The 24,592-nt window shown below is 47.3% G+C and overlaps 1 protein-coding gene across 2 annotated transcripts in view; it reads right to left on the reverse strand.

Moving 5' to 3' along the window:
* Positions 1-24,592, reverse strand: part of RBKS (ribokinase) — a 572,657-nt gene that overhangs the window by 360,319 nt on the left and 187,746 nt on the right. The gene's annotated exons all lie outside the window — the stretch shown is intronic.

Raw genomic sequence — 24,592 nt, forward strand, 5'->3', positions numbered from 1 at the left:
TTTGGCGGCTGTTGCGAAGAGTTGGGGTCTCACAATGGTATCTTACGCCGATGATACCCAGCTGGCAGTGGTTCTCAATGGGGACTCTGACCAACTGGCATCTAACTTTGCGGATGGTCTGAGGGCTGTTGCTGGCTGGCTCACTACCAACTGTCTTCAGCTCAACGCCCTCAAAACCGAGGTGATGGTGTTAGGGAAACATCCAGATCTGTGGGGCGCGAGCTGGTGGCCTAACGAGTTGGGACCCCCCCTATACCGGTCTCCGAACTCAAAAACCTTGGCGTGTGGCTGGACTCCAAACTTACCTTCTCGTGTCATACTAAGAAGGTGGCATCTACATGCTTTGGCATCCTGCGTGGTTTGAGGCCTATCCTCAAATTTTTTGATGCCCCCACTCGCCAGTTGGTGATTCAAGCCAGTATTGCTTCAAGGCTTGACTACGCAAGTTCACTGTTTTTGGGTGCCAATCAGGCGGAGGTCCTGCGACTTCAACGGGTGCAGAACGCGGCTGCCAGGGCTCTGGTAGGCCTGCCACGGTTCTGTTCAGCCCGCAGCACAATTTGTAAATTACATTGGCTGCCAGTAATTAGGCGCATAGAGTTTAAGACTCTGTGTTTCGCGTTCAAAATCCTCAAAACCGACACCCCTACCATTCTCCAGCATCTTCTGACCCTGTACACGCCTTCTCGCAGCCTTCGCTCTGCAGGTCAAAATTTAGTACTTGTTCCGCGCTTTAAAAAAAGTAGACTAGATGGTCGCTCTTTCATTGTGTTGGCCGCTAGGCTATGGAACGCGCTTCCTGCGCACATTCGATCTTTAGAAGATCTTTTAGTTTTCAGGAAGGCTGTTAAAACTTATCTCTTTCCCCTGCCTTATTAATATTTTCTGTTCTTTCTCACTCTGTTAGTTATGTTGCCTTTTCAGTTATAGCGCCAGGACGCCCCTTTGCTGGGGCAGCTGTGCGCTCAAAAAACTAAGTAACAAAACATAACATAACTTGAACCTCTGGATAGGCAATACAAGCAGCCCAAGGAATACTGAGGGAGATGATTTGCGACAGATACTCTGATTGCAATTAAGCATATAGTAACAGAAATAACTCGCTGTCCGTCCAGCGTTTTGACTTGAAAAAGTAAAAGCACTTAAATCATAGCTTAAGCTCAATGCTGTGCATGAAAAGTAAAGGGGATAGCAATGCACGCAGTCATACTTGGGACAGGATCCTGCTACGGGCGACCCAGTGACTATTACATCTGGCTGATCTTAAATTCTTATAGGTAAGGCACAAGGCCAGGTGGTTTCTGCTCAATACTCATACAAACATTGGACACAGATCAGTTTCAGGCAGTTCCTGACTTATGTGTATTTCTCCCAGCGACAGTCTGTGCTTTAATATCAGCAGGAAGAAGGGATAGAGATGGGAGCTCCCTATCATGGGAACCCAAAACAGAGGCACAATAGAGGGTACGGCTTCCCCACTCAGCTACCTTTAAAACTGTTGGGGTAAAACCTCAAATGACAAATGGAGCAGGAAGGGAGCAAGGGCTTTGTCTATAATTCCAATAACAGAACAACCACCGGCGGGGGATCCTTCTCCCACCTCGCCGCCAAGACATTGATCACAGTAGCGGCCCCAGCGCCTTGAGACCCTCGCAGTTATGTAGTGCGCTTTAGCAATGATTGATTGAATGAACGTGTATTTGTAAAGATCACGTTCACTCGGAGGTATCTTGGCGCTGAATAACAGATGTTTATTGTTACTCAACTCAATGGTACTCATTTTATCAACCTCAGGTGGATGAAAGGCTGAGTGGACCCGCCAGGATTTGAACCTTTGACCATGAGGTCAAACACAGACCCCTGCAGTAGACAAATTAGTCCACTGAGCCATCAGACCCAATGGGCCCTCTGTCTCCAGTCCGCCAGACACAAGAGTCTGGTCCTTTTCATAGGATTGCAGCAAAGTACTGGAGGAGTCTGTCCGGCTCTCTCCATCTTATACACTACTCACACGCAGGAGGTCTAAAATGGCTTCCTGCACAGCCCCAACCAAGGACATATTATCCTCTCCACACTCACCCTTCCACATGCACATACATGTCCACCTGGATGAAGCAAAGGACCTGATTGCATAGGCCTGGTAGACAATTTAAAACAGGGCCACTAGGCAAATCTCCCTGTGCAAGAAACAAGTAGAAAAGGGTCTGTCCTGCATACACAATCCGTTGCTGCCTTCACCGTCAGTCTTCAACAGTTCGGTGAGCTGATGGCAGCTATGCTCAGAAAGGGAGTCCACAGAGCCTAGGTCCATTCCCTCAGCATACATGCATGATTGCTGTGTTAGCTGAGAGCAAACATTCACAAATATGCAGATACCCGCTACATGGGTAACTTAGAGGAGGGGTGCACCTCATGAATTTCTTTTTCCACTACCTGTCTGCCCTACTTAGCTGTTTTTTCTCACACACCAGTGTATACAGGGAACCATGTTTCCCTGCCCATTCTCTCTTCCACCAGAACTACCCCTAGCAAGGCCTTGCTTGTAGTTTCCAGTCAGTTTGTACACTCCATTGCGTGCCACTGCCTTGCCACCCCATCCACCTTCCCCGCTGCGCTACCTTCCATAATTTGCCTTTTCTGAAACATGCCCAGCACACCTACATAGTTCGAAGAACTGCTATGGGGGATAAAAGTGCAGTTCAGAAGCTTCCGAACGCTGATCTCGCCGCAAGAACACCGGGCTTTCTGCTGGATGCCGGCAGGGGGGGGGGAGTCACTGGAATTAAAATCACAAACTGCTCAGATTCCGACGGGGGGCTTTGGCGTCCCTCCCTTTCCCTTTCTTAATAAGAATTAACGGGAGATAAATGTCGCTGCGATACGATATTGCTGGAAAGAAGCGGCCGTGTGAGCTGTAAAAGTATTTAAAATGAAGCTTTGAAAGGAAATAACGCAGTTGAAAAACCGTTGCTTTTTGAAAACGGTCATATGTGAATGCTCCGGTGATTACTCTCACCTGCGGCTCCGGTCGTGCATAGTGGCTGCGTTTTGCAAGTACATGGGTAGTGGAAGTTGCATTGTGGAACGGAATAAAGTTTGAAAAAGTAAAAACTGGGAAAGGCTGCTACTTTGTGGTAAGTCACCTGAAGGCGGTTGGCAACTATTTTGCACTACTGGTAGCAAGTCGAGTACAGCGGGGACTGTTTGGGCTTGTTTGTCTTCCTGCCTGCCTGCCTCCACAGGACCACCGCATCCACAACTCCTAGCGTGGACGTGCTACAAAAGGCAAGACGGGCCCGTCCACGCCGGTAGGAGCCTGGAGAGGGCTGGGCTGGGCCCACCCGCTTTACATCTGCAGCTATTGAGGTACGGCTGATTTCATCTATTGCTTCTCATCACAGATGGCGAAAGCAAAGGGAAGTTGAGAGGAGGGGTCTTTTCTAGTAAGAGCAGCCAGCGTCCTGTCGCATGAGATTGAGCTGACCCAAAGGCGTCTCTCTATGGAGCCATCCCCTTTAACACAGGGCGCGCCCTCGGGCCTTGTAAATGATATTATTCCAGACACACAATCGATACAAACGCCATTGCCCCTAAATACTCTAGTCTGTACACAGGACCAACATGGGCCTTTGCACTCTAACTCGAATACAGGGAGCATACCAAGCAAAGGTACAGGGCACTCCCCCTTGAATTACTCAGTATTGTATTCTTGACCTATTCCACCACCTAAGCGGGCCAGAGCAAGGGGAGTTGTTAGTGGAATAAAAGCAAAACAACCTAAAACCACTTGTGTGCCCAAAACTAAAACTGTACAAACAAAAGTTCAAGTTATGAATTCCAAAATACCGGCAGCTCCAGTGCCCCTCAACACACCATCACTTCAGGCACTGCAGCCAGACTCTTTCTGGACAGAAGTCTCTACAAGGCTAAACGATATAATGGCTCCCATCCTACCCAAATTGTCTTTAATTGAAACTCGGCTGGGGGAATTGGAAGCGCAGAACTGTTTACTACTTGCCTGTATGCTAGCGTTGAATGTTGCTTCTACGATAGCACCCAGGAATATTGAACTAACACCATCAGTAGAAGCAGGAGGGCCGCCTCCATCTTCAATAATGACATTGACATCGTCTATACTCCCTGGAGGCTCCTCCAATCCTGCACACAGCCCTTAATCCCCCTCCCGAATACGAATGTAACAAGGGTTACTCAGCCTGGCCACGGGCTAACTGAAGGGGACCTAGCTCGCCTGCAATTACTACCTAGGACGGAAGCTAGAGGAGTTATACACCAGGCAGGGCTACCTGAGAACTTCACTGGAATATTTAAGCACCAGCCACAACAAACTCTTCATCTCCCCCCTGCCATTGCACCACTGGCCCTGGTTTTGGCAAATGTCCCTCCCCTTCGAGAAAATCAAAGCGAAACCACAAGACAATTAATGGACAAAGGTCTTCACTGGTTAATAAGAAATGTCCATATGACTGAGGGGGGGAGGAGGCAACTGGCTAATGAGGTTATTATGGCCAGGAGATTGGGATGGGTGGGGGGGGTTCAAGAAAATCGTTTGGTGGCGATTGTGTGGTAATTAATTTTGACAATGCGTACACAAGTGCCTCTCTTTTAGCTAACTCCCATAGCTTTTTTCAAAGGAACTCCCAAATAATATCTTCACCACTGGAATTCTTTTATAATAGCCAGGGTGTAACCATGGGAGGGGAATAGAGGGGCAGACAACTTAGGGACCCCTTTTAAATCCTGGGATTAGGCTATATAATAGATTTGCACCACTGTCGAACTTGGAGGAATGTGACTGACTACCTACATCACCGCCCAAACTACTAAGTAGGGCAACTACTGCGGCCCTTGCAGAGGTTACCCAGTTGGGGATTCCACTGATTCTACGATCCTCCGAGGCTGTAGTGACCTCCGAGGAGGCCACTACAGCTGCAAATCTAGCACCCAGGGTTCAGGAACACTAGCATCCCTTGCCAACCTGTACGACTGATATTAAGGGTACCAGACCTAATATGATATCGTGGAACGTGGCAGGTCTAGCTTCCAAAATATCCAATCCCGAATGGACAAATAAGTGGCAATCTATGGAGGTAGCATTTTTTCAAGAGACTTGGGCTATAGAACCAATTTTCTTCTCTGGTTTTCGCACCTTCCATTCCCCAGCTGTTCCGTCAGTTTCTGGAAGGGCGAAGGGGGGTTTACTTACTCTATTCTCAAATACCATACCACTTCAAATCAAAGAAGTTGGTCCTAGGCATACTCACTTTCAGATCTTTGAGTTGGGTAGCAGGAAAAAGGGCATCTGGACAATTGTTAATTTTTACAATAATGAGTTTGGGAGGAACTCGAGGCAAGTGGCAGATGCACTACCATTAGAGATTGAGAAATTGTACCATGGGAAAAATGGGGCTAGTGCAAATCTTGTATGGGTGGGGGATTTTAATGCTCAACTTTGTAAGTTTAATGGCACTAGGGTATGCGGAGTAGAAGACTCCCACAATAACCTCTTTTCACACTTCACACATAATGAGTATGGTGAGGTTTTGAAAAGTTTGTTATATAAGTGGAACTTGTCCTTAATAAATGTATCAGACGAGGGAAGGCAAGGGTCCACTTTTAGAAGGGGTACCCAAGAGTCTATTATAGACCATATTTTAGCCTCGGCACATTTACATGGGAAAGTTGTCCACACAAGTACCCAATTCTCTTCTTATAGTGATTACGCCATGTTATCTATTTACCTACGTATCTTATCTGAACCGAAAGAGTACAATAAGGTTGTAGAAGGTGTTTATTTGTCTAGAAAAAATGGTTATCAGCTGAAGTAGTCACAAGCACAAAGATTAAATTTAGACCCTGAAATTATAGCTCAAATAAAGGAGGAAATATTAGCCTGTCTGGAAGAGAATTCATCACCCCATCTCTTGGTCACCCCGTTTATTGCTCTTTTGGAAAAAGTAAAAAAAGCACTCACACGGGTTAAGTCCGCTTATGCTACCGTCAAAATGGGGTGGTTTGATACAGCCTGCACAACAGCAAAAAAAGCCCTTGTTAAAGCTCTAAACACGCATCCTAGAGATTGCTCTGGAATCTGTGCACTACGCAAAGATTATAAATTAGCGAGGAGGGCAAGGAAAAAAGATCTTAGGGCACAGGCCTGGGCAGATCTCGAGGAAGCAGCTATGTCAGGCAGTAGTAAAGATTTCGGGGAAATCGTGAATGCCCCACATTTTAAAGACATCAATGATCCTACATTAGACGTGCATGTAGAGGAAGAGGCATGGGTGAGACACAATGAAGAAATATTTGGTTTAGCAACCTGTTCAACTTCACTGTTATCCTCCCCAGGGATTTTACTACAGGGAGGGTTAACTTTCTCCCTATTAGAGATAAGAAAGGCGTTTGGAAGCCTGCACCCCAGGTAAGGCGCCTGGGCCAGATGGAGTTCCAATTGACCTCTTTCAGCAGAATTATAATATTTGGGTGCCTTTACTTACAAACATTTTTAATAGCATCCAGATAGTAGGCCCGCCTCTCTCTTGGAACCAGAGTCTAATTGTGCCCATTAAAAAAAAACAGGTGACAGGGGATCCCCAAAGAACTATCGTCCCATATCCCTCCTTGACACTACTGCCAAACTTATGGGACAGGTACTCGTGGCCAGATTGGAGGACTGGGCCGAATCGCACAATATTTTTATGAAGGCGCAATACTGGTTTCGTAGAGGAATGGGGACGGTTGATCAGTGTTTAAACCTCTCCCTAACTATAGGGAAATACACAAAGGCTAAAGCCGGAAAACTGTACATGGCCTTAATGGACCTAACCTCGGCCTTTGACTGTGTGTCACACCCGAGGTTGTGGTCCATGATTGAAGGGTATCAATCCACCAATAATTCGTTTCATACGCCAGTTGCACGCCAATGCCACTGCCTGTGTAAGGTTTGTCAGGAAGGGGGAGTGCACTCGCCTCTTTAAAGTCGCAAAGGGAGTAAGACAGGGTAGGGTGTTTGCCCCGTTCCTTTTTTCAATCTATACGAACGGGGTAGAGTCCGCCCTGTCTGCTCTACCGGTGGATGTGCCTAAATTTGATCGTATCCCCCTTCTGATTCTGGGGTACGCTGACGGCGCGGTATTGATGGCCAGATCGGGCTTAGCCCTACAAACGCTTATCACAGCCTACTCCGCCTTTATGGCCTCCCTTTTCTTTGTTTTTTGTTTTATAAACACGTTTTATTGGCATTGGTAAACAAAATGAGCATCATTTTTCAGATTACACCATCGTGTTAGCGACAGTCTGTTTAACATCCATTGATACTCATGCCCCTGAATAACAAGAAAACAAGGAAAAACCCAGGACCCCCTCCCTCCTCTGTGCCCCCGCCCCTGTCAGTGCGCCTACATCCGATAAGTAAAAACACAGTACCTCCATCCATCGTGAACTCCCTTAGTGCCAGGCAGTGTAAAGGGGACAGCTTCCTAAAATATGCTCATCATCTTGACCACTATCTGTCCTTCTTTCGTCAGTTTCATGCCTATCGGGGTGCTAACGCTTAAGCTAGTTCCTCTTCCCCCTCACTTGAACTATCCGCCGGACGCTGGAGCGCTGTAACCAATGCCTCCCATGCTCTGGCCGCCTCTAGGGATTTATCATTATCTAAGCGCATAGCCTTCTGCATTCGGGGTGTGCCCTCAGCTCGCGCCCAGAGCAAGAGATTTGCCTTCCATCTTGAATAACTAGGGCCCAGGTTCGATTTCCAGTGCATGGTAAGTTCCCTCTTGGCCAAAATCAAGCCTAGGTTTAAAATTTGCTAGTAGCTTTCGTTCGGGGGGTATGTGGAAACCAGAGCAATAAACAGGTTCCCATGTCCGCCTCTATCTGCCGGTCCGTGACAGCATTCAGACAAACCACCACTTCCTTCCAATAATCTTTCAATCCTGCGCATGACCAAAACATATAGGAGAAATCAGCTCCCTCAGCCCCACATCTCGGGCAGTGCGATGTAGCGCCACCAAAATATTGCGAAATCTTAACAGGTGTCAAATATGCCCGATGTAGAGTAAAAAACTGGACTAGTTGAAATCTAGCGTTACGAGTACCCTTCCAGGCGCGCCGAACCAACTAGGGCCACGTCTTCTCAGGGATGGGTTTTCCGATATCTAATTCCCATTTACCGCACAAACCATCCAAGGGCAACAAGGTTTCGGCCGATAGCCTCCTATAGAGGCAAGTAACGGCTTTGAAAGTACCAGCCGCCATGACCACATATTGGCACCCCAGAGAGGTCGGCGGCTCAGAGAGCCCTAAATTCCATTGTTTCTGAATACTAGCCACTAAGGCGGCATGCAACAAATAATCCCCCCTGGGGAGGTCATAGGTGTCCTGCAACTTCTGGAAAGTCAGCAGAGCCCCATCTCCGTACAGATCTCCAACCATGTGTAGCCCAAGATCTTCCCAAACTGCTAAAGCTGACCAGTTACCGCCATGCGGAAGAGCTGCACACATCCCTAAAGGAATTTCAGGGGCATATGGGCGACTGATACCCGATTGTTTGTGGCTTCGAAGCCAGCAGAGGCGAAGAAAGCGCTCCTCAAGAGTGAGCTGATCTAAGTCAATCTTCTGGCCCAGTATTATAAAAGAGATGACATGTCTGGGAAGCAGTCTGCCCTGTGGTCCCTCTGGTCCCCTAAACTCCAGAGCCACCGCTTGAGTAAGCCATTGTAGCTGCGCTGCAGGTAGTACCATTCAAAATCCGGGACTGCCAGTCCTCCATCCGCCCTGGGATGCATCAAAGTCATCAAAGCGACTCGACGCCCGCCTGATCCCCAGATGAACCCTGTAGTCAATGACCGAAGTTTACGAAAGATCGACGCCGGTATCCATTTTATGGCCTCCCTTGACCTAAAGGTCAATGAATCAAAATCATTTATAATCAGGTCTGGAGCCGCAAGAGGTGAGAAACATCCCCATTTCCAGTTGGCAGGCAAGAAAATCAAGACAGTTGACTCCTTTTCATACCTTGGAGTGCTTTTTGATAAAGACCACTCATGGTCTAATATAGTGGCAGCAAGAGCCCAGGGCATGCAAAGGAGTGTTAACGCGGTCAAAAGATTTGCTACGAAGTTGGGAGGCAGCACACTCGATGCAATTAAGAATATATATTCAGCTAAAACCAAGTCCGCTGCACTATATGGGGCAGGAGTGTGGGGTATGGCTAATGTTGCACCGCTACAACAAATAGAAGACTCCTTTTTAAAAAAACGTGTGTCCTTACCGCAATCAGCCCCAAATCATATTTTACACTGTGAATTGGGGCTTCCTTATTTGAGCGACAACATAAGACTGGCTCAAGTCTTGTTGTGGCTATCAGTATGGCGGAGGTCTACAGTGGATTTGACACAAACCATTATCAAGGACTGTTCTAAATTAGATTATTATAAACAAATTGGATGGTTACATTACGTAGAGGTCCATCTGAAAGTGTTAGGGATGGGAGAATTATTTCAGGACCCTGAGTCCTGCAAAAGGGTTTCAAAGGAAAGTATAACTGATTTATTCATTAAGAGATCAAAGTATGCCCGAAGAGTAAAGAAACGTATTCAACATTCCTCCATTCTTTATGACGTGGTACCACCAAGATCGGGGGAAGGTTTTCAGTATTTATCATGCATAAATAATGCGCAATACAGATTTATCCTTTTGCGTTTCCGCATGAACATGATCCAGTTACTCCTGGGATACCCCCAAAATAAACATAAATTAGCAGACCTCTTACGCTGTCCCTGTAAAAACTATGCAATACAGTCAGATCTACACATATTATTTTGCAAGACCTATACAGAGGAAAGGAAAACATTCATATTCCCAATCCTGAGGTAGCACAATTTTAGGCAGTGCCATGTGGCCGTGTACTTTTAAAAATCTCTACCGAATCCATTTGTATGCTGTTCTGTTGCCTCATTTTTTTGGGCTTGTCTTAGGAAGAGGAAAAAGGTGGGATGACATTTTAGTAGCAACAACTAATTAATTAATTTTAAATTCTTAACTGCTTTTTTCATAAACGTTTTTATATGAATTTACCTGGATCACTGAAACTGTTTAATTCTTATTTTAAATGTGTGTATATATTTGTATATATTGTGTTGGAATTTTTAGATAACTTGTGCTTTTATGATCCGTTTTAAAAAGATCGAATAAAGCTGTGTGACTCACTGAACTGCTATGATTTTGTACTGGAACAAAGGAAAGGACTTGGACCCATCCACTCACATTAGGCTGGTTTTGGAATAACTAGCTCATAGTACTATTTTAGCAGAAAATGTCGAATTAAAATGAAGCAGCTGGAACATGTGATTGATCTGCCTGAAGTTTCCTGCAGTAGATCAGTGAATGCAGAATGTAAGTTACACCTGGTGCCTTAATTGTTAAAACCATGTGTTTACTCCAAACATTATACTAATTGAAGGGTATTAAACACAATACTCTGTGTTCTCTGAAATACATATAATTATACAAAACTATCTACCCATGAATTCAGGTGTGGCCAACAGCCTAGATGTTTCTGTTGATCCACACCTGTGCTAATGTGCAGCATCTTTCACAGGACAAGCACAGATACCATCAATTTGATTTCAATCATGATGTGAGCATTATGCAAACCTGTGCTCCCCACAGTAACAGCCTGAACACAGGGTAGCAATTAAATGTTTCATAATTGTAAGGTATTATCAGACAATCAATATTATTCTACAGGGCTATGCTTTGGCTCTGTTTTTATAGATTCTAGTGTTTAAGAAAGTGTTTCTACTTGGAGCTTTAAAAGTATAAGAACTAGAAAACAAAAGCCTTTGTGCCAATTGTACCCCTAAGAAAAAAGTAACATGTCCTTTCTTTCATAGATTCACTTAGTTGCCATAGGTTTAACACACCAACTGTCCTGGCACCATATTTTAAATTTTCTTAGTGTTTGGATGTCATTAGTAGGGAAGGACAAAGTTTTGGTACATCTTTCAGCCCAAACTTCTAGGTCAGGTCCACTATGCGCAGGAACAAATGTAGCTCCAGACGTGTTTCCGCCTTGTTGGGTTTCGTCAATGTCTGGGCCAAATGCATTGTGAAAACACGTGCAGCGGCCCAGAGTTTTTATTAAGAGCCTGCCGTGGAATGCTACGTTTCGTTAATACTAAGGCTGCCTAGTCTTGATTTCACCTCATGCCTCTTTCTTCCACCACCCTACACTTCCTGTCACTTTATCTCAATCTTGAATGTACTTTTTCTACCCCGTTTTCTCCCTTTGTCACTGTTTTCCTATCTTTATCTTCCTTACTCTTTGCCTTTGTCTGTCTTGCTCCTGTCTCAGTCTGAGGAACAAACACAAGTACCAAAAATAAGTACCAGTGCCACCCACCTGCAAACACAAACAAAAATTAAGCACTTATCTTGGTTCTTAGGGCACTGATAAATGAGATCTGTACTAACGTTTGCAGCTTACTCTAGCCATCATATTAGGACATTTCAATGCATTAACCAGAAGCCCTTGTATCGCACTGAGAAGGGGTTATGTATTTTTGGCGCCAGAAGTGTGCATTTTTAAAACCCACTGTGTATAATAGTGAGGCACACAGGACCATGTTTAGGTACTAAATAAAGGCACTCACTTATTATTATTTATAGTGCTGCAAAGCGCTCAACTACCAAAAAAGGTTTCACGGCGTTAAGCATGATAAAGAAACCAGACTGTCAACTTAATATAGCCATGTCTCCAAGCCTTTGTGGAACACAAGAAGAGAACTACAGTCCCTGAGGGATTTGGGAAGGGAATCTTCAGACCCAATACTGTGAAAGAGCGCCCTCCCATCTGGGCCAGATGGTACCTCAGTACAGTGCAAAATGTCAGGTTGGAAGATCTCAAGGAATGAAAAGGGATGTGAGGAGTCACTAGGTCCTGAATGTAGCGTGGACCTTTTCTAGCTTTGGCCTTAAACATGTAGCAGAGAGCCTTAAATTAAATCAGTTTAGAGACTGTGAGACAATGCGGCTCAAGGAAAAGATGCGAGACTGAAACGTGCTTAGAAAGCTGAAACGGCAATCTGGCTGCTGAATTCTGGACCATCTGCAGACACCTGATAAATGCCTGGTCTATTCCCAAATATAGGATGTTGTCATAATCCAATCTAGATAGGATTAGGACTTGAAACACAGTCCTGTGGGCAGATTGGGGGATCATCCAATTGATCTTCCTCACCCATTGCAGCACACCGAAACAAGTGGAGGCAACCCTTAGCCTCCTGAGGTTTCATCAATAGTTTTTCATCCAGGTGTTTAACCTTGTGGGACATATTGAGGAGAGATTTTAAGGAGTCCAGCCAATGTTGGGGGGCCTTAGAGTTAAGTGTGCTTACCCAGGACCATGATCTCCGTCTTATTTCGATTAAGCTTGAGAGAGCTGGCACTCATCCAAGTAGCCACTCAACTCAAGCCCGGGTTAAGATCATAAGGTCCTTGCTCCTGTGCGGATGACAAGGAAAAAATAATTTGGATGTCATTTGTGTAAGAATAAAGGGTCAAACCGCAACTCTCCACTACGTCTGCCAAAGGGCCGATGTAGATACTAAATAGCATAGGACTTCGCACAGAACCCTGGGGGACACCAGAGGTAAAGGCCAGCATTTCAGATCAAGCGTTAGCTGAAAAATTTTAAACGTGCAGTACCTAACACAAGATGTTAACCAGGCCAAGACTTTTCTTCTTCTCAAGGTTGCATTCCTACACCCGTGATTAAACAAACCTAAAGTTTAACCATGTGACTAGAACTAGAGGCTTCCTATATGGACTTATAGATAGTTAACTCCTCCTCTTGACTGCTGGGGCAACCACTGCCCGATGGTTATAACTGTTTTTTAAACAAAAACATTTTGCAGGCCCAGCTGAAACTCAGAGTACTAAAGTTTTCTTCGACAGTATCTCACATAGTAGATACGAAACAAACAATTATTTATACAATGCTTTGCTCAAAGACCACGACAGACAGGCACCAGCCATAGGAAAGTCAGCTTTGTCACAGATCTAATAGGGACATTTCAGGCGAAACTCCTAGCTTGTGTCCCGGCTATGTATGAATACAAGCACCACCAAACACGTTTCGACCTTCGGGATGGTGTCATTTGTGTGTGAATAGATTTTTTATTTTTACAAATTCCCAACGTTGTTGTTCCCATTTAAGATCTTATGGCCTGACTCAGAGTTCAGCATACAGGTTACTCCGTCACAAATGAGACAGATATCCCATCCGCCGAATTACAAGTACAACCGGAAATAAAGCACTTCTAATTCGGCGGACTGGATATCCGTCACATTTGTGATAGAGTTGCTCATACACCAAACTCTAAATCAGGCCCTCACTTGCTCTCTCAATCAATCAATCAATCATCACATTTATATAGCGCACTACTCACCCGGAGGGTCTCAAGGCGCTTTGGGGGGGGGTCCGCTACTGCTCGTACAGCCAGGTCTTGAGCTGCTTCCTGAAGGCGAAGTGGTCTTAGGTCAGGCGGAGGTGGGTCGGGAGGGAGTTCCAGGTCTTGGCGGCCAGGTAGGAGAAGGACCTTCCTCCTGTTGTGGCTCTTCGGATGCGGGGGACGGCGGCGAGGGCGTGGCTGGTCGAACGGAGCTGGCGTGTGGGAGCGTAGAAGTTGGGGCGGCTGTTGAGGTAACTCGCGCCTTGGTTGTGTAGGGCTTTGTGTGCGTGGGTGAGGAGCCGGAAGGTGATTCTCTTGTTGACCGGGAGCCAGTGCAGGTCTCTCAGGTGTCCGGAGATGTGGCTGTGTCGGGGGATGTCGAGGGTGAGTCTCGCTGAGGCGTTCTGGATTCGCTGGAGTCTCTTCTGGAGCTTGGCGGTTGTTCCGGCATAGAGGGCGTTGCCGTAGTCCAGACGGCTGGTGACGAGGGCCTGGGTGACCGTCTTCCTGGTTTCGGTGGGGATCCACCGGAAAATCTTACGTAGCATGCGCAGGATGTTGAAACAAGACGAGGAGACGGCGTTGACTTGTCTGGTCATGGAGAGGGAGGAGTCCAGGATGAAGCCCAGGTTGCGTGCGTGGTCTGTTGGTTTGGGTGCGGTGCCCAGGGCGGGGGGCCACCAGGAGTCGTCCCAGGCGGAGGGCGAGGAGCCCATGATGAGGACTTCCGTCTTGTCTGAGTTCAGTTTCAGGCGGCTGGTCATCATCCACTCGGCTACGTCTTTCATCCCTTCGTGTAGGTTGGCTCTGGCGGCGGCGGGGTCGTTGGTAAGGGAGAGGATCAGCTGGGTGTCGTCGGCGTAGGAGATGATGTTGAGGTTGTGTTGGCGTGCGATGGTTGCGAGAGGGCTCATGTAGACATTGAAGAGGGTGGGGCTGAGCGAGGAGCCTTGAGGAACGCCGCAGATGACTTCGGTGGCTTCTGATCTGAACGGCGGTAGGCGGACTCTCTGTGTCCTTCCAGCGAGGAAGGAGATGATCCACTCCAGTGCCTTCTCCTGGATTCCGACGTTGCTGAGGCGCTGCACTAGGGTGCGGTGGCAGACAGTGTCGAATGCAGCGGAGATGTCCAGGAGGATGAGGGCCGCTGTTTCTCCGTTGTCAAGCAGGGCTCGGATGTCATCGGTGGCTGCGATGAGGGCGGTCTCTGTGCTGTAGTTGGCCCGGAAGCCCGACTGTGAGGGGTCGAGGGATCCATTCGTCTCGAGGAAGGCGGCCAGTTGCTTGTTGACGGTCTTCTCGATGACTTTGGCTGGAAACGGGAGGAGCGAGATTGGGCGGTAGTTTTTGAGTTCGGTGGGGTCCGCTGTTGGTTTCTTCAATAGAGCGCTGAGTTCGGCGTGCTTCCAGCTCTCCGGGAAGGTGGTGGTGCCAAAGGAGGTGTTGATGATGTCCCGCAGGTGGGGTGCGATGACAGCGTCGGCCTTGTTGAAGACATGGTGAGGGCAGGGGTCGGTGGGAGATCCGGAGTGGATGGAGTTCATCGTGCGGATGGTGTCTTCGGTGCTGACCGGGGTCCAGGCGCTGAGGGTGGTGGTGGGGGGCGTTGGTGCGGGCATGGGGAGCGTTGGTTGTGTGCTGAAGCTGTTGTGTATGTCAGCGATCTTGTTGTGGAAGTAGGAGGCGAGAGAGTTGCAGAGGTCTTGCGATGGGGTGATGTCGTTGTTTCCGGCGTTGGGGTTGGAGAGCTCTTTCACGATGTTGAAGAGTTCCTTTGTTGTGTGCGTTGTTGTCCAGCCGTTCCTTGAATGCTGTTTTCTTGGTGGCGTGGATCAGTTGATGGTGCTTTCGGGTGGCGAGCTTGAGGGTGGTCATGTTGTCTGGTGTTGGGTCTCTTCGCCAGGCTCTCTCGAGGGCTCCGCAGTTCTTCTTGGAGCTCTTGAGTTCGGCGGTGAACCATGGGGCCTTCTTGCTGCCGGGTCTGCTGGGTGAGGTCCTCAGTGGGGCGAGGTAGTCTGCGCAGTTGCTGATCCACTTCGTGAGATTGTCGGCGGCCTGGCTGGGGTTCGCTGAGCTGGCGGGAGGGTGCTGGCTCAGGGATGCGGCGAGCTGTTCGGCTGTGATCTTGTTCCAGCTCCTTCGTGCAACCTGTTGCTGGTGGTGGTGGATCGTGGTTCTTCTGAAGCTGAAGTGGACGCAGCTGTGGTCCGTCCAGTGGAGTCCGGTGGCGTGGCTGAAGACGATGTCTTGCTGGATGAGAAGACGGGGTCGAGTGTGTGTCCGGCGTAGTGGGTGGGGGTGGTCACCAGCTGCTTGAGACCGAGGTTGGCGAGGTTGTCCAGCAGGGTGGTGGTGTTGCAGTCGTCGTTGTTCTCCAGGTGGAAGTTGAGGTCGCCGAGGAGGATGTAGTCTGCGGAGGAGAGGGTGTGTGGGCTAATGAAGTCAGTGATGTCTTCGCTGAATAGTGTGCGTGGTCCCGGGGGTCTGTAGATGAGGGTGCCTCTCAGGGTGGTCTTGGGGTCGGTGTGGATCTGGAAGTGCAGGTGTTCGGCGGTTGTCAGGGTGTCGTCGGTGTTGGTCGTGATGCGGATGGTGTTCCTGTGGATGATGGCGATGCCTCCTCCGGTCTGGTAGACGCGGTCCCTCCGGGTGATCTTGTATCCGTCCGGGATAGTGATGACGATGTCGGGTGCTGAGGAGGCGTTCATCCATGTTTCCGTGAGGAAGGCAACGTCTGGAGATGTGGTGTCGAGGAGGTTCCAGAGTTGGACGGCGTGTCTGTGGACGGAGCGGGTGTTGAGCAGGATGCACTTGAGGTGGTTGCTGCTGGTGTTCGGCTTGGTGGGTGCGGGTGCAGTGCAGGTCCGGATGCAGGTGAACTTGCAGGAGTGGCAGCTGAAGGGTCCGTGGTTGCGTCTCGGGGTGGCTCGGTAGCATCCAGGGATCCGGCCGGTGTTGAGTGCGTTGAGATCGGTGGCGTCGTAGGTCCGGCGGGTGGGCTGGGATCTGCGGGGGCCAGGGGTCTTGGCACTGGGCGCGGTCCAGGCGCGGACGGGCGTAGACGTGCTTACATTTGGCGCACCTTCGGCGAACCTTCGGTGCTCAATCGGTGCTCCCGATGAGCGCGTCCGCTGCGCAGTCACTCTGGCGGGGGTCATAAGTAAGGAGCCGGGAGGGCGGGTCAGCTGGGTGGCGGGAGCGGGGCGGCCAATGGGCTGGTGGTGGGCGGGGCCGCAGGGAGGCAGCGGCGGGACCTCTGGACGGCGGGCGGCTGGGTCGCTCAACTGCAGCAGGAGGCAGGCAGCGGCGGGCGTGGGAAACAGGAGGGGAGGTCCGGGCGGCCCAGCGGCGGCTGGGTCGCTCAACAGCAACAGGAGGCAGGCAGCGGCAGGCGTGGGAAGCAAAGGGGGTGACCCGGCCTCGTTAAAGGCGCAGTGGTCACTCCCTAGCTGACCCCGCGGACCCCTTAAGTAAAGAGCCGGGAGGGCGGGTCAGCTGGGTGGCGGAAGCGGGCGGCCAATGGGCTGGTGGTGGGCGGGGCCGCAGGGAAGCAGCGGCGGGACCTCTGGACGGCGGGCGGCTGGGTGGCTGTACCAGGGTCAAGCGTGGGAAGCAGGGGGAGATCCGGGCGGCCCAGCGGCGGCTGGGTCGCTCAACTGCAGCAGGAGGCAGGCAGCGGCGGGCGTGGGAAACAGGAGGGGAGGTCCGGGCGGCCCAGCGGCGGCTGGGTCGCTCAACAGCAACAGGAGGCAGGCAGCGGCAGGCGTGGGAAGCAAAGGGGGTGATCCGGCCTTGTTAAAGGCGCAGTGGTCACTCCCTAGCTGACCCCGCGGACCCCTTAAGTAAGGAGCCGGGAGGGCGGGTCAGCTGGGTGGCGGGAGCGGGGCGGCCAATGGGCTAGTGGTGGGCGGGGCCGCAGGGAGGCAGCGGCGGGACCTCTGGACGGCGGGAGGCTGGGTTGCTGTACCAGGGTCAAGCGTGGGAAGCAGGGGGAGATCCGGGCGGCCCAGCGGCGGCTGGGTCGCTCAACAGCAACAGGAGGCAGGCAGCGGCAGGCGTGGGAAGCAAAGGGGGTGACCCGGCCTCGTTAAAGGCGCAGTGGTCTCTCTATCTTACTTTTTTCCAGTGTTTCAGTTGTCTCTCCTTGTCTCCCCTACAAATATCCGTCTCGCTCCATTTTTACATTGGCCACATTTTGGCACTGTTAATTCTGCAGAGACAATGAAAAGATGCCATACCACAGCTGAAATGAATGCTACTCAATTGCAGATTGGCAATGAGGCACGCGACAGACCTCATCCTTGCACACAGGCTTGACCTCTTAATATTGACTGAAACATGGCTAAATTATTCCTCTGCAGCAACCCTTGACATACTAGTCCCACCTAGGTATGACACCATAAGATTAGATAGACCTAGCAAACCAGGTGGAGGTATTGTCTGCCTACACCGTAATAGTCTTTCAGTGAAACAGGCACATTCCATTGTTCTATACTCATACGAATACCTATGCATCGATATTATGAGTAAGAGAAGGCCACTTTTCAAACTACACACGGTATACCCCCCCACCAGGAGACAACCTCTCATTCATTGAAAAATTGATGAAACTCATCCCAACCAATGCGGGACAAGGCTGCACTCAGATCTTCGCCGGAGATTTCAACCTCCACTGGAACGACCTGAAGGACCTTACAGTGAACACCCTTAAAACCTTCCTAGCGGACCTCAACCTGACCCAAATCTGTGACAGTCCAACCCAGGACATGGATGTGACCTTGGATCCAACCATTTCTAAGGTCAACCCTATTTAAGTTGAATCTATCGCCCCTTGTGACTGGACAGACCACCACCGCATCACCTTTTTCATTACTGAATCGGTGAGAACAAAAAAGGCTCAAATAAAGAAAGCCAGACACTAGAAAAGGAACATGTGAAACATAAAGCTGAATGAACGGACATCCCTCAGAAATAATGTCCTGCCTCCTCCTGTGGACATGTAAGATGTCCATGACCTTACAGAACACTACAACAATTCCATGAAGAACATTCGAGACTCAATAGCTCCCTTACAGCTAAAAAGAATGTCCACCAAAGACTCCAAACTATGGTACAACAGTAGCCTATATGCAGAAAGACGTAATCTGAGAGTAGCTGAATGATGGTGTAGATTCTCTCTGTCCCCTGAACACTTTAAACATATGAGATCGCTGAGAAGCATTTACAATAAACGCATCCAAAACTCGAAAGCAAATTTCTTTAGAAACCAACTAGATAAAGCCAGAAATCGAACAATTCGTTTTTTCGAACTTATCAAATTACAAACTATTAAGCAACCCAACCCTTCCCCATCTGGATCCAGTCCTGAGTCAAACTGCTAGGAATTTGTATCCTTATTCCTGGGAAAGCCAAAAATGATTTAAAGTGATTTACGGAGAGCAATGGAGCACCTTCTGGTCATACCACATATCAACTCCCCCCAAAAACAACACTTTGTGGAACTTATTCAAATCCTTTGATGAAAACGCCTTTTTAAAAATTCTAACAGCTCTGAAACCTTCAAACTACTTCAACGACCCTCTGCCATCAAATTTCTTTACTGAGATTAAAATGTCTGTACTCACACTCTGTACCAAAATAGTATACGCTTCACTACTTCAAGGCACTATACCAAACTGCTTAAAGTGTGGGCAGGTAACCCCTATTTTGAAAAAACCAACAGCCAACCACATGGACCCTAATAATTTCCACCCAATCTCCAACTTTCCAACTCTGCCAATGCTCCTTGAAATATGGGTCCATGTCCAATTATGCAACCACATAGAACAATACAGACTTTTAGACCAATTCCAATCTGGTTTCCGTCAGGGCCACAGGACAGAATTGGCACGAACACATCATAGTTGATGAAGCATAAAAAATGCTGGATCAGAATGAATCTTGTCTTTTAATCCTACTCGGCCTCTCGTCAGCTTTCAATAAGGTCAAACATGACAACCTCCTAGACTTACTGGAACATAGAATGGGGCTATCTGGATCCGTCCTAAACTGGTTTGCCTCATTTCTCCATAACAGAACTCAAAGATTCAAGATTAATCAGTCCTTGTCCAATTTCACACCAATCACATTAGGGGTTCCACTGGAGTCCGCGCTCTCACCCACTCTCTTTAACCTGTTCATGGAGACTCTAACCAAAATTCTGACATTAGCTAACATCCACTGTCACATGTATTGCCATTACACCCAACTCGACCTGAAAATCTCTGCCCCCCCCCCTAGATATCAGGTCTCTCAACATAATCCTACAAAAAAAAACTGGCTGACCTGCAACCACCTCTACATAAACCCCAAAACTGGCTGAACTGCAACCACCTCAAACTAAATGCCATCAAAAAGGAAATCCTTTTAATCACCCTGCCCAAACAGTCACTTGATACCGAAAAATTCATGATTCAACTAACAGCTCTTAACTGCTTACCTCACGTTATAGACTCCACAAGATCACTGCGAATAATGCTAGACTACAACTTGAAGTGCAGGAGCACATCATAACATCCACCAAAGGAGTGAACTTCCAAATAAACAACCTAAGAAAAATAAAACCCTTGCTCCCACTTGACGACTTTGTCAGCTGTCCAAGCCCTAGTGATTTTCAGGTTGGATTATAGAAGTTAAATCCTCTATAGCCTACCTAGATCTAAGCTGGCTCCATTAAGGGCCTCTCTCAACTCTGCTGCAAGGCTCATCATAGGATCTAAAAGAAATAACCACATCACTCCTGATCTGAAATCTCTAAAACGGATACAGTTAGAAATTGCTAGCATGATTCATAAAGCCCTACACTTCAACACCCGAGGTACCTTGCTAAATCTGGAACTCTCGGGCTGCTGCAGATCCTCTAGATGCTCCAACACATTATTGTTGAAACCACAGCATTTCTTTAAAATGATAACTTACAACTGAGCCTTCGAGAATTTGGTACGCCCTGAGGTCAGTCTAAACCCCTCAACTACATCATTTAAAAAGACAGTAAAAGAGTTATTTATGAACACATTTATGTTCTAGAACCTATGAACTATAGGCTCCGGGCCCGTTATGGCAATGTATCTACACCAATGTTTATCACTCGCTTGTTATGATCTTGTTGATTTGGACCTTGAAGTGGTCTCTTCCTCCACCCTGGCAGCTGCTACATCCTGTACCATTTTTCATTGTGTTGCCGTCTGCCTTATTTCTTCCTCTCTTGTCCATCTGTAAAGTGCTAAGATACCCTCAAGGGTCATGTTTGCGCTATATAAAACTTTAACCTGAAAAAGGATTACACATTCACAAGGTGGAATGTAAAGCCCTCAATGAAATAGTTTGGCTCAATTTAAATCGCAAATAAGGATACAAGGTGGGAGTCATCGCAAGTAAACACGAAGACTCCAGTGTCTAAGAGGATACTATTAGGAGATTGATTTCAGCAAAGAAGATAAGATTACACCGTGGTCTAGGCCCTGATGATAATCCCTTGAAGCAGAGGGGGATTGGAAACACGTCTGCACGCTAATATTTTGCCTGCGAGGGATCCACATTAATTGAAGCTCTAGAGAGGGTGCCACTACATGAAATATACCCTGAGAGCAAATCACGTCCAGAGAAAGTTGTCCCCGCAGTAAACCTGTTTGAAGCGCTCAATGAACTGAACAATATTCAATGTCCTAGCGCATACAGGCATTTTTGAATCACCGACTGGTGTAATTGTTTGAATTAATCGTAAGATTTGAATTTATTATCGTCATGTTTAAGTTTTTGAATTGTCCAGTTTTTTATGTGTTTATTAACATTTATTCATGAGGAATGTATAAATTAATGAAATGTGTATTCTTTTCATCCTTCAAAAAAAATGAAAGGATGTTTGAAATTAAGTTGAATTAATACAACTGTGAAAGTAAAATGCAATGACGTGATGCGTTGTATTTCCAAATCTGCATGAGTAAGTAGCAGTTCCAAAACTGGTGGCCAGGTAATTTTTTTTGAAAAAATATTGCACGTCCTACCGGACCCCGAAACGGACGTAACCCCTATAGTATAAAGTAACAGAAGGTAAACAGGGTCCTAATGGGCACTGTAATTTCTGCTCCCACTGGGACAGAACATTTTCAAATCTGTAAAATTAATACATTCAGCAATTTAATATGCACTAGTTAGGATATATTATCAAATGAAATAAATCAAATGACTTACACAATTTAAGCACCTCGTTTGCATTTTTCATCACTGTGACTGCATAAAAATGATGTGTTTAAACAAAGCCTTCACCTCTACTTTGCACAAGTGATAATGATTTACAACTAATATCAATCAGAACATATTACAAATTATAAAGAAGTATATAAGCCAAAAACATAGTTCATATTGAACATATGCTTCAAATGAATTTATTCAGGTGGAAAATACAGCGGTTGTTTTTTAATCTCGTGGCAATACATTTTTTCTTTGAGGTATACACCAGTCTTCAGTGATGTCAGTTATCATGAGTTCATCAGGATCATGGTCATGAGGCATCATTTCCTGAGACTGAGGGATATTATATCACTTCCTGTGATGTCACTGAGGTAAAAGAGGTATGTGACATCACTTCTGCTAAACTCTTTGAGTGTATTGACGTCCATGGTTCCCTCCCCTGCCTACTGAACCTATTTTTTCTTTATTACGGTCTCAACCAGACCCAACACACTGTACTCTACTATGTAAAGCACATCATGTTTGAAACGCTTCTGCAACTGATCAGTGAAGCACTTCACTCGTATCAAAAGCCTAAAATACACAAAAAATTATATAGGACCACAAATTATTTAATGTATGCCTATGGATGAGCCACAAGATGACTTCTGTGCTCTAGGTGTGACTGGATGAAAGGATCTGGCCTAAAGTGAGTAACATCTATATCCCCCTCCTCCCCCTCCCCGGCTAAATCACATGCTGTTACGGTTTGCTCCCTGTGTTCTTGTGTCCATCACCAGGGGGCTAAACTGTGGGACTCTCCAGTGTTCTAATATGCTTCCAGACACTCCCCTGCATGCATATCTTGACTTCCAGCCATTTGGACACTATTTGGAAATTGACCTCCATTCCCAATCCATGCCGGATTTTGTGGAAGCCATCTAGCTCAAGCCTGAAACAATATTACCCAGAATTCCCTGCTCACTGCTTTGTCTCCGCCCCTGCAGGCCAAGGATGGGTGGAGGAATTCAGCTCACCTCTGGTTGGCTGCTGCTAGCCTGCTCACACCTGCTGCATGTGATTATTGTGAGCTCTTATAAGCCCCAGCTCGCTTCAGGCCAAGGTTGGTCATGGTAGCTGTTTACTGGCGAGACCGATCCTTGTTTCCAGTGCTCCCTGAGCGTTTACCATCCTTGTTTTCTGAGCTTTAGTTCTGCCTTGTTCGTGACCTGCTGCTGTTTTTCTTGTTCCTGAATTAGCACTGCCTGCTGTGCTACCCTGACCCCTGAGCCTTAGTATTCCTTGTTCCTGAACTGCAGCAGTTTCCCTTCCCCTGAATTAGAACTGCTTGCAGTGCTACCTTGTTTCCTGAGTTCCTGAGCTATAGCTATTCCTAGTACCTGAATTAGCACTGCATGCAGTGCTCTTGTTTCCTGAGCTATAGTTCTTCTTTGTTCCTGTACCTGGGCTTCAGCTATTTCTTGTTCCTGGTTTGCACTGTTTGCAGTGCTCTCGACTCCTTGACTCCTGAGCTGTAGCTATGTCCTGTGTCTTGAACTAGCATTGCCTGTAGTGCTACCTTGACTCCTGAAGCTTTAGTAATTCCCTGTTCCTGAACCAGCACTGTCAGCAGTGCTGCCTTGACTCCTGAGCCTTAGCTCACTTCTTGTTCCTGCCCCAGCACTGCTGTTTCTTGATTCTTTAACCTGCACTATTCTAGTATACCCTTGTAGCACTATTCTAGTATACCCTTGTACCCTCCCCTTCTGTATATCCCTTTCCCTTACTACGAACAGAATATGAGAGGGGTCCAAGGGGAAATGCTATTTATAGACCTACATGTATCTTGTCCCCCAACTAACCAATATAATAACACAAGAAAGATACCAGGGGTCTTAAAAAATCCTATAGTTAGCACTCAATTGTAGTGTCTAAAGAGAGAATACCGTAGGAGAGAACAAGAAAAGGAAAAGAAAAGTACCCATCAGCCCACCCATTGGCGGAACTTCGTCATCTGGGTTTTTACGAAATGGAGACTGGTATCCGCTAGGCACATCAATTAGAATGTTTTGAGAGGTGTTAGTAACGGATCCTCCAGTTAGATTGACAGCCAGTGGGTAGAGGTAGTAGGCTAGGGGTACAGGTTGCAGTGTTTATAACAGGTGAAACGAAGGAAAAAAGAGTGATATTATAAAAATACCTGTTGTGGTGTCTAAAGGTACTTTATTAGATGTGACCATCACAACGGCATGGTTAAAAACAGAGTGAAGATAGTATGAAAAAATTACTATCCAACATAGATATTGAAAGGTCGACATGTTTCAGCCCTTACAGGCTTTCATCAGGACCCATGCTGTACACTACTGCAACAGTGAAGATTGTTGATAACAGAAAAAGGAATATGTAGACCTACCAGTATATCTTAACTTTTAGGCAGTCTCATATTGTAATGTCATGAACTCTCCCATATATGAAGGGGAGAAGACCTCACCTCGCCTGGCGCTCGCTCAGGACACTGAGGCCACGCTCTTTCCGTCGTTGCCTCGGTCTTGTATCCAAACCGAGGGGTTCCAGTTCTAGTTTGCTGTCTTTCTATTCTGCTGTCTTGCTTCTGTTACCTTGTATGTTTGTTACCTGCTTTCTGCCAAGTGTGCCCTGTCATTTCCTTCCTTTCCTGGAAAGCACTCTTCCTTGCTAGCTCCTTGTCTATTGTGCTTGTGTTTAGTTCTACCCCCTTGCTGTCACTGCCTTGCGTGTTCCTGTTTGATCGCCAGGAGCCGTGGGCACAGCTGACTACCTAGGTGGTGTTTCTTGTTCATAGTGAGTGTTGTCTTTGAGTTGCATTTATAACATCACCACAGGTATAAGCTCCACAGACTCTGCCTTTGCATGAATAATGAATATCCTAA

This window comes from Lissotriton vulgaris, unplaced genomic scaffold, assembly GCF_964263255.1.
Source record: "Lissotriton vulgaris unplaced genomic scaffold, aLisVul1.2 SCAFFOLD_1000, whole genome shotgun sequence".
Taxonomy (NCBI): Eukaryota; Metazoa; Chordata; class Amphibia; order Caudata; family Salamandridae; genus Lissotriton; species Lissotriton vulgaris.